A 13977-nucleotide genomic window follows, 5' to 3' on the forward strand; every position below is an offset into this window, starting at 1 on the left:
AAGTTTATATTATTATAAACGAGGTCAGACTACATTTTTTTAATGTATAACGAGCATAGTTAAGTACAATTAGGTATATGTCAGCATTCTACGAGTACAACCTCTGGGCTCTTAGTTGTTAATTAACTTAATGTAGCACGTTGACATTCAACCTGCAAACTACACCGTTGCCACGATTTGATCTCTGAACTATGATAAGTGATAGGTGAAATAAATCGATCTATATAACCTAATCGATACATATTGACTGATTCGACTGGGTATGCGTGCGAGGCCGCGAGACACACGATTGTGGACTCGCTGCTCTATCACTTGATATTTGATAGACAATCACACTGATGCAAACCCTTGAGTTGAGGTTGCGACATGAATTCCTTAAGTCAAATTAGCCTTTAGGCATAAATGGTAACACTAATATACACGTCTCAGATATTTAAGTAAAAAACTGGTGTAAGTCACGAACATTTTGAGGTAATTTCCTCGATATTCATATTATCGTTTTCCGTATTACCTCTTTTAATGAATGTATACTGCTGATCCGCATTAGCCATTTAAGAATGTTCTTATTATAAAATGTTGTTATTTCCGTATTATTTACTTATAAGAAACTAACAACTGTAAAGTCATGTTTTTTTTTTCTTGGATTGAAAAGTTGTTGTTGAGCTAATTATTACCATTTAATCTTAAGTTATAAAAAAACCGGGCAAGTGCGAGTCGGACTCGCGCATGAAGGGTTCCGTACCACAATGCAAAAAAAAAGAAAAAAAAAACAAACAAAAAACGGTCACCCATCCAAGTACTGACCACTCCCGACGTTGCTTAACTTTGGTCAAAAATCACGTTTGTTGTATGGGAGCCCCATTTAAATCTTTATTTTATTCTGTTTTTAGTATTTGTTGTTATAGCGGCAACAGAAATACATCATCTGTGAAAATTTCAACTGTCTAGCTATCACGGTTCGTGAGATACAGCCTGGTGACAGACGGACGGACGGACGGACGGACGGACGGACGGACGGACGGACGGACGGACGGACGGACGGACAGTGAAGTCTTAGTAATAGGGTCCCGTTTTACCCTTTGGGTACGGAACCCTAATGAGACTTGTATGCATTGTTTTTTATTGTGTATAGTTATAAGTGGAAGTTCTTGTAATGTTTCGGTATCGGTATTAGCCATGCCCTGCATCCGCGCATACTGCCAGGAAATAAGGCAATACTCACCTAAAATATCAATCAACCGTGACCAATAATTTTGCATAGCAATAATTTTCTTTAATCTTGCACAAATAGGTATTCTAGGGTATACCGTAGAAACATAAGCAGAGCTGCGTCATGTATGTTTTTCTCTTTCGCGTGTACGCGAATCGGTAGAGTCGGCATTACGGCGGGAGGTCTCATAACCTGCCTAGAGTCAGAAGTCTCGCAAGTAAAAGTAACTTTTAACAATACCTTGGCGGCGCCAGCTGGTTGCGTGCGTCAGTTTTGCTATTCGCCGCCGCGCGGAGCTACGTATCGCTCTTTGCATTATTTACGAATTATCGTGTTTTATAAAACTTTTTGTTCGTTGTTTAATCGACGCGCATTGTGTTTCTCTATTTTCGTGGTTTTTCCGACGGTTGTTGATTGAATTTTACCGATCGATTGAAAAGTTGTGTTGTACCGGCAATATTGGATGTTAATGGGACTTAAATGTAAGTGTTTAGCATAATAATTAGAAGAACGTCGACTGTAATTGTAAATATAAGTATTTTTTAATGTCAAACTGTCTAATTTATACTTAACAATCATAAGAAGTGCCCATTCTGTATTGTTTGTTTGAAGAACTGATAAGAAATTTACCTTAAAATTTAAATATGTATATAAAATATAAATATAGGAACTTGTGTAGAGTCATTTATTTTATAAACTATCTTTTAAACATTGATATGATTCGATAAACTTTTTTGCATTAGTTTCTTATTTAATTACATAAAATATTACACAAAATAAGTAGAGACACAATAATAAGTAGCAGGACGCATCTAATTTCTTCGTGAATGGACTTAAATCAATTCTCTATACTTAACCTGAAGCTTCTGAAAGAGATTTATATTTCCTAAACGCCTAGTTAGCCCATGGTCTTCTGAATCAAATTGTTTATCAGGCTTTCGGCATAAGTACCCCTGTTACCACTATTACCCCATGTATATTTATAGGCTGTGATGAAAGTCACCGGTGGCAGACAACGTTCGCAAAACATGTTATCGCGACTACTTCCTAATATAACTAGGCCCCAGAATTCATAGCAACGATGTATACATCAGAGGTCGGACTTAGAAATGGGCGGGCATAAGATTTATGAATGTTCTGGTCGGTCACCCGGCTACTCGGTGAACGAGTGATCAAGACTCGCAATCGGATACTGAACTGGTTTGTGCTTTGTGGACACGTGTTGTCTTGCGGACTTTATGTAGGCTGTTCTACTTGACAGAATTTAATGCAAATAATGTCATGCTTGGATTTATTAAAGACGGTAAATGTAGTTACTTGTTTAGCTGAAGCTAAAACTTAAATGCAAATTAGATGATTCATTCAGAATTGATACAAAGCAATCATGTCTACTAAGGTATCTTAAAACATGTCCTCTCCCGTGTACGAGTGCAGATTGGCCCGAGAGCACCTGATAGACTGCCTAACTTAACCTCCTAAGTCCCTGCGAACATTTTTTTTTACATATTCCAAAATCTATTTTGAACTTTTATTGTGTAACAGGGTTCCAATTTCAAAAACAAAACAATTGCTTCTGGGTCTCAGGAGGTTAAAGCGTCAGCTAACTGTCAGAGTCTCCAAGTCATACAGTTTTCTGTTTTCCGTAAAGCAATCTATAAATGGCTTTGTTATAAGCCAAATAAACTAACTTCTCGTGGCACCGGTAACATATCAACCACCTAATTACCTATAACGATGATATTTTGACGAAAAATCTTTAACAGCATTTGCATGTTTGCCTTCGCCAAATCATATTATCATTGAAAACCACCTTATGGAATTTAAGCAACATATAACCCGTTTCAACGCCCATCTGTATCTAGGTGATCTTCTTCGAAATCACTTTAAATATCTCAATCATGTATACTAATTTGACACCATCTTTAATAGTGGCCGCTGATTTTTGATATAGATTATGGTGTTAAGCAATTAAAACTACTGGGAAATGAATCCTATGGTCTTTACTTCGCGCATAAATTAATATTATAACATCTCGTTTTGCAGTTTCTTAGTAAGTAATGTTAGAAATAGAGGCACATCTAAAGATATTTTTATAAAAAATATAAACCAAAATATAGCCCGCCTACTCTACATTCATTATAAGGTGGCAAACACATACCTAAGTACAATTATTATAACTCTACAACTCTAAACATTATTTATACCGTCCAATCAACATGCTTAGCGTGCCTCTGGGACTAATAGAAGATCGAAAGTAACTCCTATAGCCCCATCGCACATTTTGCTCACGAAATACGAATAAGTATTTTATTCGACATTCGGCTTTCCCTATCTGATTTCCAATGCATTTGACATATCGCTTCGTGAAGTTTGTTGACGAAACCCACTTGCACAATAGAATCTAGTTTATTTGATGGCTATTTTTCACTTACATTCTTATGTAACTGACAAAATAGCCATCAAATAAATTAATATTTTACACACGACTATTTAAAGGAAAATAAGTAATAACACACTTGTTAACATTTCATTGTCTGAGGATTTTGGGATCAGAAATAATAGTAGTTTATGTGACTGCTACATAATGATAGGCATTAAAATACGAGTGTGGGTTTATGAAACGAATGAAATGAGTTTCATAATAGTATCAGACGAGTGTTTTAATGCCTAATTATGTACAGTTACATACACTGCTTTATCTACACACATATTATAAACTTTCTATGATATATTCACTAACCTCATATTATAGCCGACATTGGGGCACTTTCCTCTCTGGCGGAACTCGCGGATATGAGCTGGCGTCTCCGAAATATCTTTATCGCACATTTTACACGAAACTTTTGTTATAGTTATTTTAAAAACAACAAAACAAATTATTTTTTACTTACAAATTAATTAAAATATAAAACTGTACGTCAAATGGCGGCAAAAGGAAACTTTTTTCACGCATGTCACGTATCCGTAGTTTTTTTTAAATTCAGAGATAAACTAGAGTCGGGGTCGATTACCATATCGTCCGATACCAACTTACATGCGGGATTTGTCAATATTGTATGCAATTGTCATTTGATTTCGAATAAAACGTCATCTCGACTGATATTAGAATAGGGGTCAAATCAAATTGCTTTTTTTTTTCAGAGATGTTCGAAATTTGAATGCGTTACCAAATCGATTTTGATATAGTAATGAAGCTATTACCACATTTTCACAGATAAGAAATTTGCTGTAACAAAACAGTTTATCGTAATGTGGGCCATTATTTACGGATTTTGAAGGCGTCATAGAGAGTTTATGATATGTGTGTAGATAAAATTGTTAACAAATTAGGTATCAAGGATAGGTGGGAAGTAATAAGATAATGAAGTATATTCATATGGTTTTGATTTTCATAAACCAGATAAACAAGCACTTATTTTGCTTCATTGCATTCTCAAACAAATTATATTAATTTAAAATTACTACGACATTGTTGTAAAATTCAAATAAAAAATAGAAAAAAATATATAGTGGGTCTTACGAGGATATTTTAATATACATACACTTTACCATTATATTCATGAGTGATGAGTTGATGACAAACTACTACACCAGTAACCAGTAACTAAATAATCTGCGCTTTAGACCCCCGAGGCAAAATAATGCATTAATCATAAATGAAAATTATATCACTCTTTCGCAATAATAGTAATTAGTCGGAACGTTATCTGCAGTCCATTCGAATTGTAATGTATTTCATACATGCACAAATCCGTGGAAATAACATTAATGAGCTATTTGCTCTGCGTAAATTTGGCGCCGCGCTGACAAAAAACATCGTCCCATTAAATTAAATAACACATGTCGGCGCTTGTATTACCCCCACTACTATACATAGTCGTACTACGCACAAAGCATTTTTTAAAGCATAAACGGAACTCATTTTCCACAGTTTTGTTAAAAATACAATACAATCCATTAGTTGTGAGTGCTGTAACGAATTGATCGATTCGCATTTTTGACTTCCCGGAATCGAGTCGAGTGAGGGCTTCAAATTCAAATTGAGTGACCAATGCCACGTAAAATCAAAATTATAATGTACAGTCACTCTGTCAAGAGTGTACCTAACGAAGAAGAAGACCTGCAATAATATGTTACACAACGAATGCCGCAAAAATATCTGACACGATCTTATTTGTAGAGCCATAAGAGCGTGTCATATATGTTTGCGGCCTTTGAAGAGTAGGTAACTTATTATTGCAAGTGACTGTACCGTCCTCCACAATATTACTTGGCTATTCGTAAACTTTATTGCAAATACATAAGGTTCACCAATAGTTAGTGTTGATGTGAGTATGTAACATTGTAAAATAATCATGTAGTCGTGCTTGCAGCTTTTAACTTAAATTACTAAAACTCTATTGGATTGTAGAAAAACAATTACGCTTTGTATTTCTTGTTTTCGGTTCTTTTATCGTAATTGCTTCGATTACCTACTGTTCGTGCATCCAGTAAATCGTAAGATCGTAACTAATTACATGAGCTTCAAGTGTTACTATGTATGTTGCACATGTTTTTTTTGTGATACTGTGAAGTGTGAAAAAACAAACAGACATAATACACGTTATCCTAGTCCACCACTACAAATATTATGAAAGTATATTGATCAATGCAAAAACCTTAAAACACCGTTTTTCAATTAGTTTATTAAAAATACATGCAAACTATGTATAATATTTTAATGTATTTATATGGAGATTTCCGTATAAAGTGAACTTTTATCATAATTGAATACCAATTTTACTCTGATGAATGTGGTTGACTTTACATATCTTATAATAATAAAACTTCTGCAACAAACAACAACAAGAAACTTTTGGCTGTTGATGTTAAGGTTGATAATACGAGTAACTTACCTCTAGGTACAAGTCTACATCGATTGCATGATGATTTACATGCGAGCCACATCACACAACATTTCAATTTTAAACTCAATGCAGCATTCCTTGTTGTTTGTATTTGTATTTTCAAAAGCGTTCTTTAGTATCGATATAGCCGCGTCATTGTAAGTGATACAGTGATAAAAAATCGGTTTTGTATGAATATGGGGTATTCATGTATGTTTGTTTTGGCCAATCACGATATTTCTGCATAATTGCACATGCCATATTCACGGAGTAACTGACGTGTTGTGGGTTTGATCGCTCATATACGTACATAATTACTAATTAACGATCTACCCTCTTTTCGAAAAATCGTAAACTCGCAAAAACATAGGTAGGTACATACAAGGTACACCCTGTGTTCGTCTACGCTAATAAGAAAAAATATTCGAGACTATTTCATATATCATAAAATAAAAGCATTAAAAAAATGAGTTTTTGTTTTATTCAAACATCAAAATGTAGTAAAAATGTGTCACAAAAAAATCAAACGATATTAAACCGGTAGGTTACTCTCACTAAAAATATTTATTCTTTGCACAGAAATGCCGCTAAATAGCAAAAAAACAAATTAAAAACAATAAAAGAATCTGCTACTAAGATATTGATTTATAAAATTCAAACTCGAGCGCGACCTTCGACAGGTGGCGCAACTAACATGCTCACGCGCAGCGGCGAACACTTTCCAACGACCCCAGACGAGAAAGCCTAAAGATACCTACTCTTTCAAAATATCCGAAGTACGCCCAGCAACCTTGATTATTGATTTCAAGAGCCAAATCGATTAGCCGAATAAAGGAATTCCTAAGTCATAATCGTGGAAAATAACTTTTTTAGGTAAAGTGGCACGTGCCAGTGAGTTTGCTAACAGTGTAGTAACTCTAGTGAAGCGTAACCGGACTTGAAACTAAAAGGATCTACAATCAGCTATCAATAATGTACTTACTTACTTACTAAGAATATCACTGTCGATAAAAATTAGAATACATATTTATTATCTATTCAAAATAATGTATAATTGAAATTAATATGATTTCCTTCGTAAAGGGGCCCACTGATTAACAGTCCGCCGGACGGTATCGGCCTGTCAGTTGTTCGGAACTGTCAAAATTTTGTTCTAACTGACAGGCCGATACCGTCCGGCGGACTGTTAATCAGTGGGCCCCTTAAGAGTTTAGCGGTAAATAATTGCACCGACCCAGCATACAAGAAACATTGCAATACCATAACGTCATTCTTTATCGGAAATATTGCAAATTATTCATTCTGAATATCAAAGAACGCTGACTCCTTGCAAGTGGTATTCCTAATGCCCATTGATTCCCGCGTTTACCAGTGTTACGTGATCTCGTCATCCGTAACTCTAACACGTAATCGGAGTGTGACTTTTACCGATTCTTGCTCGTTCGTACTTAATAGGCGATCAGAATGACAGCAATATGCAAAACTGAATTGAACGAATCACCCGACCGCATTCCGGACGAGTTCGTTTACTAAATATTCTTTTTTCCTCCTCGGTACCATTCGGTACAATTAGATACCGTTTACGCGTTATTTTCCGTATGAATTCGTAAGTCAAGTGTTTCAACAGTGGTTTAGCATGCAACCGGCATTTGGGTATCATCCGGCAGTTGGCATTTGGGTTTATACGATGACTTTGACTCGCGTCAGCCTTCAGTTGCTTTAATCATACGCTCTCTCGTCAGAAAACGCAGGTTGCGGCTTAGGAATATGAGTAGAATAAAGGAATGGGAATTATTACGATAAATATTTTTTCTCTTAAATGAGTATAAATCTCAGTCACTTTTTTTACTACACTATCGAAGTGATTGTTTAAATTATATTAATATGGTTTTTTTGTAACCATGTAAAACCTACGTGGATCAAATCTTGGAAGCTCATTGACCCACTTCCCGATTTAGTTGTTAGAATTGTCTCGATCAGTGTTAGTGCCTGTGGAAAGAAAAGTATAGTCAGCGATAAAAGCTTGTAGGTACCAAAAAATATTTTTTGCCAAAAACGCGATTACTCGCATGCCGAGTAATCGCATGTGACCGGAGACGTTTTTTCCCCACCTGTTAAATCGTACCTAAACAAGTACTTTATTACAAAGGTGCCACACTGTACATGTGATTGTCCTTGACCATTGGCATCGATGCTTAGAAATGTCATGCGCCCGGCGGTCCGTCATCTTCACGGCATTTCCAGCAAATGCCATGGCTGAACGAAAGCTCAGAAGTATGTGTGTATTGGCCTAGATCTGAGCAGTCATTTACAATGCTCGTCTTATTTACAATATTTATGGATAGAATTAATCATTTTCTTAATAAATAATTATTCGTGAAATAATCACGAAAATAGCTACATTGTCACTTACAATTAATTATTTATGCCGTGTACAACAACTTTGACGTTTCGTTACATTCTACTTCGTATGAAAACTGACAAATAATAATACTGTTGATATCTTATCATGATTATTTCCTTTTACGCTAGGATTTTCACAAAAGTGGATCAGTCTACTCGCAAATTTAACGTTTTAGCCAGTTTTCTAGCGATTAAGATCGTTACATAACGTTTGAAACGTCAGGACGACATTATATTACATCCTTTTGTAGTTAAAATATTTAAACTATAGTAATGTACCTACTCGGTCATATATAGTTGTAGTTAGACATAGTTCTTTGTTGGAGCAAATGATACAGAAGAGAGTGCATACAAAAAATTGCGCGCTAACAGGAAGATGTGTTAACACAAAACCAGTAGTCACGACTCAAGCCAAAATACAAATTCAATTTTCCAAAAGACTGTAATGTAAGTACTAGGATAATTATGAGGCCTTATTAAACTATTTCGCCGAAGGTCACCGGGTCAGTCTTCCGTGCGAAGCGATGCGCTCTCGCTGACGCAAGCTAGCGCTGAGGCAACTGCAGTTACGTGGCGTATGTAGGTACGTGCACTCCGCGACCCATTTTACAACCACCCGCTTAACATCCAGACATGACTATCGAAGTAATGTATTGTAGAGGTCAAAAGGCGACAATGTATCGGTTGTCACAGCACCACAAGTATACTTATACAGATGCAAATATACAACATGCTTGTTGACTACCAGAGAATCGAAACAATATTTGAATAAAATGCACCCTTAGTGATGTGAAAAAGAGTTGAAAGAGTCGTGGGTGGCTCGTTGCCTATATCATTTTAATTATCTACCTAAATATGATATGACCAATTTAATTCCAAATCGAATGGAGACCTCGGCTCTCCGAAACATGGTACACGAGTGACTGAAAATACGTGAGTTAAACTGTAAAATAATTTGAATGATATTCTGACAAAATTAAAATTATGCTGTCCACTGACTTCTAAATATTTTCATGTCGAAGTCTAGACGTATAATCATTATAATTCTTGCAATAAAGTATAATAAAGCTGCGGTTTGTGTTAAAATAATAGTTTCTAAGAAACTCGTGGAAGAAATAAGGAAGTTTGCTCGACATACAGACAAGTAGTTGGCATTGTAGGTAGTTTTGCTTCCTTTCTTTAGAACTATATGTTTATTTTCATAAATCTTGTTCTTCCTCACGTTGTCCCGGCATTTTGCCACAGCTCATGGGAGCCTGGGGTCCGCTTGACAACTAATTCCAAGAATTGACATAGCCACTAGTTTTTACGAAAGCGACTGCCATCTGACCTTCCAACCCAGAGGGTAAACTAGGCCTTATTGGGATTAGTCCGGTTTCCTCACAATGTTTTCCTTAACCGAAAAGCGACTGGTAAATATCAAATGATATTTTGTAGGTACATAAGTTCCGAAAAACTCATTGGTACGAGCCGGGGTTTGAACCCGCGACCTCCAGATTGCAAGTCGCACGCTCTTACCGCTAGGCCACCAGCGCTCCGCTATTTTTATAAATCAAAATTGGGTAATACAAAAAATTACACTTCTCCATACTAAATGATTTTTGACATTCATTATGGTTTTTCCAAAATATATGTATGTATCAGATCCAACATAGAGTTGTACCGTTCCCAAGAACGTTCACGATTTTGCATGGAAAAGTTAACGAGATTAGAGAACGCTCATGAGAACGGCACAACTCTGATCCAAAAGCCTAGATAAGATCTAACTTGAGTAGTTTTATTTTAAATCGACTCCAATTTCCTCCTTCTCACGCACTTCTCACACTAGAATGAAATACTAAACTAATTCATAATTGTGTCTTAGTTTCAATTTAGTTAGTTCAGACAACAATAGACTGACTAGCATCGTTAACACAGTTTAGTTAGTAGTAAACAGAATACAGTTTCCTAGTTCCCGACACTCATTGCAATGAAATGTAAATCAAAACTCATAAGTAGGCAACATGATTACGACAGAAACAAATCAAGCGGTACTTTCCTTAACATTCGCTGTATTCAGATTTTGTAATCTGTTATGGGTTTGATGTTAAAATACAGTATAATACCAATATGTACTTTTTATTGCACGCCTGAATATAAGAAGATAATACTAGGAATATTACAACTTAAACGAAGATAAACAACAGGCGGTTCCGTCGCTAAAAAGTGACCCCTTTCAGACAAACTTTATTGATATGATGCGATCGCTGTATTTGGTGTGCGCAAAATGTACTGCATGTCAGCAAGGTGTATCATAACAATAACAAATCAAGTTGAGAATTTAAAGTAAGAAACGGCCTCCATATCTATTTTATAGGCAACGAATGACTGAGGCTCAGACCTAGTAGGAACAGTGCCAGACTCGTGAGTGAGTGAGGCAATCCACCACACTAGTTATCAATCACTTGACAAGTACCCTACGTATTGTGAAGGTTGGAAGACTTGTAGACTTAATATATGCCAGATTAATATTACATTGGTCATGCCATGTCAGCTTATTATAACAATATTTACACAGTGAAGACGTTTCAGTGGTGTCAGTAACTAATAAAATCTTCATAATAAATGTTGATAGATATTATTTAAAGGTAACATTTGTAAGGGCTCATTCAGACGGTGCGAGAACTCGCATGCGAATTTCGTTACATTGCGTTATTTGTTCGGTCGGCTGAATTGGATGTAACCTAACCTCAATTGTCCGCAACGTAACTAAAATCGCATGCAAGTTTGCGCGCCGTCTAAATGAGCCCTTAGGCTATAAGAACCTTAAAGTTTAAATAATTGCAAATTTTTCCTACAAAAGCACTAAATAAATAAATTGCATTAAATAAATAAATTGCGTGACATTTACAACTACAACAGCTTCCTATTATTTCAATTTTATTTTCATAACAAACTAATTATTTGTGGATCAATAAAACTCGGTTAGATACATAGATAAATCATTTATAGGTAATATGGCAGCTGCAAAAAAACACCATATAAATTTACAAACACCATGGCAAAAAAAAAACAAAAGAACTATTACGCTAACAAAGAAAATTAAATAACAAGAGAGGAGAGATAGCATAACAAAAATTAAATTAAATAAAAACTATGATTGAAATAAGCAGCAAGTTAAGTGAATAATGAGTTCACAAACCTTAGGTACGTTATATATTATTTATTACAGGATACAGAAGTGTATTCGAAAGTCACATGCACTTACAACAGGGGCACATACAATGTTTTATCTAAGTACTGACTATCTAGATATTCTAGATTGAATTAGGATTTTGAATGTACCTAGTAAAAATAGATATAAATATAATTACGTCTACAAAGGTTAGTTAGGTACTGAAATTTATATAAATTGATAGGTACAAGATTTAAAAAAAAACCGGGCAAATGCGAGTCGGACTCGCGCACGAAGGGTTCCGTACCATAATGAAAAAAAAACGGAAAAAAAAGCAAAAAAAAAACGGAAAAAAAAGCAAAAAAAAAACGGTCACCCATCCAAGTACTGACCACGCCCGACGTTGCTTAACTTTGGTCAAAAATCACGTTTGTTGTATGGGAGCCCCATTTAAATCTTTATTTTATTCTGTTTTTAGTATTTGTTGTTATAGCGGCAACAGAAATGCATCATCTGTGAAAATTTCAACTGTCTAGCCATCACGGTTCGTGAGATACAGACAGACAGACGGACGGACGGACGGACGGACGGTCGGACGGACGGACGGACGGACGGACGGACAGCGAAGTCTTAGTAATAGGGTCCCGTTTTACCTTTTGGGTACGGAACCCTAAAAAATACGCCGCGCAAAGTCATTCCTTTGAACTATTTTATTCATTTTTGTACAAGACCAATGAAGTATTAAATTATAATCGCAATCGACCAACCTCAATTCCACTATCGATTTCGTTTGAACATTAACAAATCCGATTTATTTTCATTCGAAACCAGTGATGCACGCGAGAAATCAAATAAAATAGAAAATAAGATGTTATGTTTAACGCAGTGCGATTTGCAAATAAAGCAAAACTTTTTACTGACAACTGACAAGGAAAAGTGAACCTCATGTCAATGACATCTAGGTATGTTATTGCAGTGTGAGGTGCATAAAGATTGCGGAGTCACTGTTCGAGTATTTACATGGGAGGGGTCGTTGAACCGCCTCATCTGTCGTCGCGACTCGTGAGAGGTAGTGATTGCTTATCATTAGTTATTAATACAGCAATAAGTAATGCGACTCTGTTTTATTTGTTATTGTTATGTAATAAATAAATGCATCTATTTATAATTTTATTGAATTAGAAGGTTCCTGATAAGGCTAACTGATTGGCGGTTTCCGTTGCAGCAATTCTGCCCAGTTAGGTCTGAAAGGAAATATCCATAATTCCAACAAAAGAAAATATTAAATTGGTATCTTGTTATACCTACTGTAATTCACTACGAGTATTGCAATTCGTACTCGCACCTTACAAGTTAGATCTGACTAAGAAAATGAAAAACATTTTTTATATAGTAATGGCTTTACATCAGCAAACCCTAACCGTTTGGCTTAATTTATATTTTAATAGAATACGCTTTACTAAACACAAGAATATATTTAAGTCTTAAACCATACGTAGGATGAGCAAAAAAATGTTATTATTGTAAAGAACTAAAACGAAAAATGAAGTGTGAGAAAAACCTGCATTCTAAGATTTTAAAATAAGTTGATTATCTACAACGATTTTATTTGTCTTAATTGGGAGTTTTACATAATCTGAGCAAAGCCAATGCCAATATTTTCATATGATGACGGAAAACTATCACCCGTTCAGCATACCTATACCTACTCCGTTGAACTCCATTTGCTCATTTTGCGGTAAGGAGAAAACCAAATAATATCACACAATTACTAGCAATGGCCACGGGCAATCTACTTCTAAAATAGGTTAAACTGGCAAACTGCTACTTATTGCAGGCTCTGTGTAATACTGCTGCAATCCTTGAAGATTACTATAGGTTGATAATTGCAAAGGCATCCGAAGAGGGTAAAGAAACTATTAAAATATAAGAAGCGATTGTTTCCAAACAATAGGTTAGGTAAAATTGTTTTAGCGGTGAACTTTACATCCAAAGTGCAGTCAACATTACCTATGAATAAGACGAACAGTCCACATCAGATAAAACGGTAGTAGTGCTTAAAAATACCTGAACCATATAATCGTTTTGGCCGCAGCGATGTAACTGATAGCAACTATAAACTAGTACATTTTTGTGATAATTTTCTTACATCTATGAACAAAGTGAAAAACGAATATAATAATTATATATTAAACTAGTACGATGTTTTGAAGTCTACATAGATATTGATCGACATGCTCCGTTGGATTTGCAATCCTTTGTAAACTTAAGTACTTGATAATTACTTACGTGATAGGAATGAAAATTTAATTTACTACTCATTT

At 35.5% G+C, this 13977-nt stretch overlaps 1 protein-coding gene across 1 annotated transcript in view; it reads left to right on the top strand.

Moving 5' to 3' along the window:
* The first annotated feature begins 1463 nt into the window (after positions 1–1463).
* The window catches only part of LOC134793636 (mucin-2-like), an 81203-nt gene continuing 68689 nt past the window's right edge, over positions 1464–13977 (top strand). The window contains exon 1 of the mRNA XM_063765269.1: positions 1464–1692. The gene's annotated coding sequence lies outside the window, so the exon portion shown is untranslated. The remainder of the gene's footprint in view (positions 1693–13977) is intronic.

This window comes from Cydia splendana, chromosome 9 (assembly GCF_910591565.1).
Source record: "Cydia splendana chromosome 9, ilCydSple1.2, whole genome shotgun sequence".
In the NCBI taxonomy this organism is placed as follows: Eukaryota; Metazoa; Arthropoda; class Insecta; order Lepidoptera; family Tortricidae; genus Cydia; species Cydia splendana.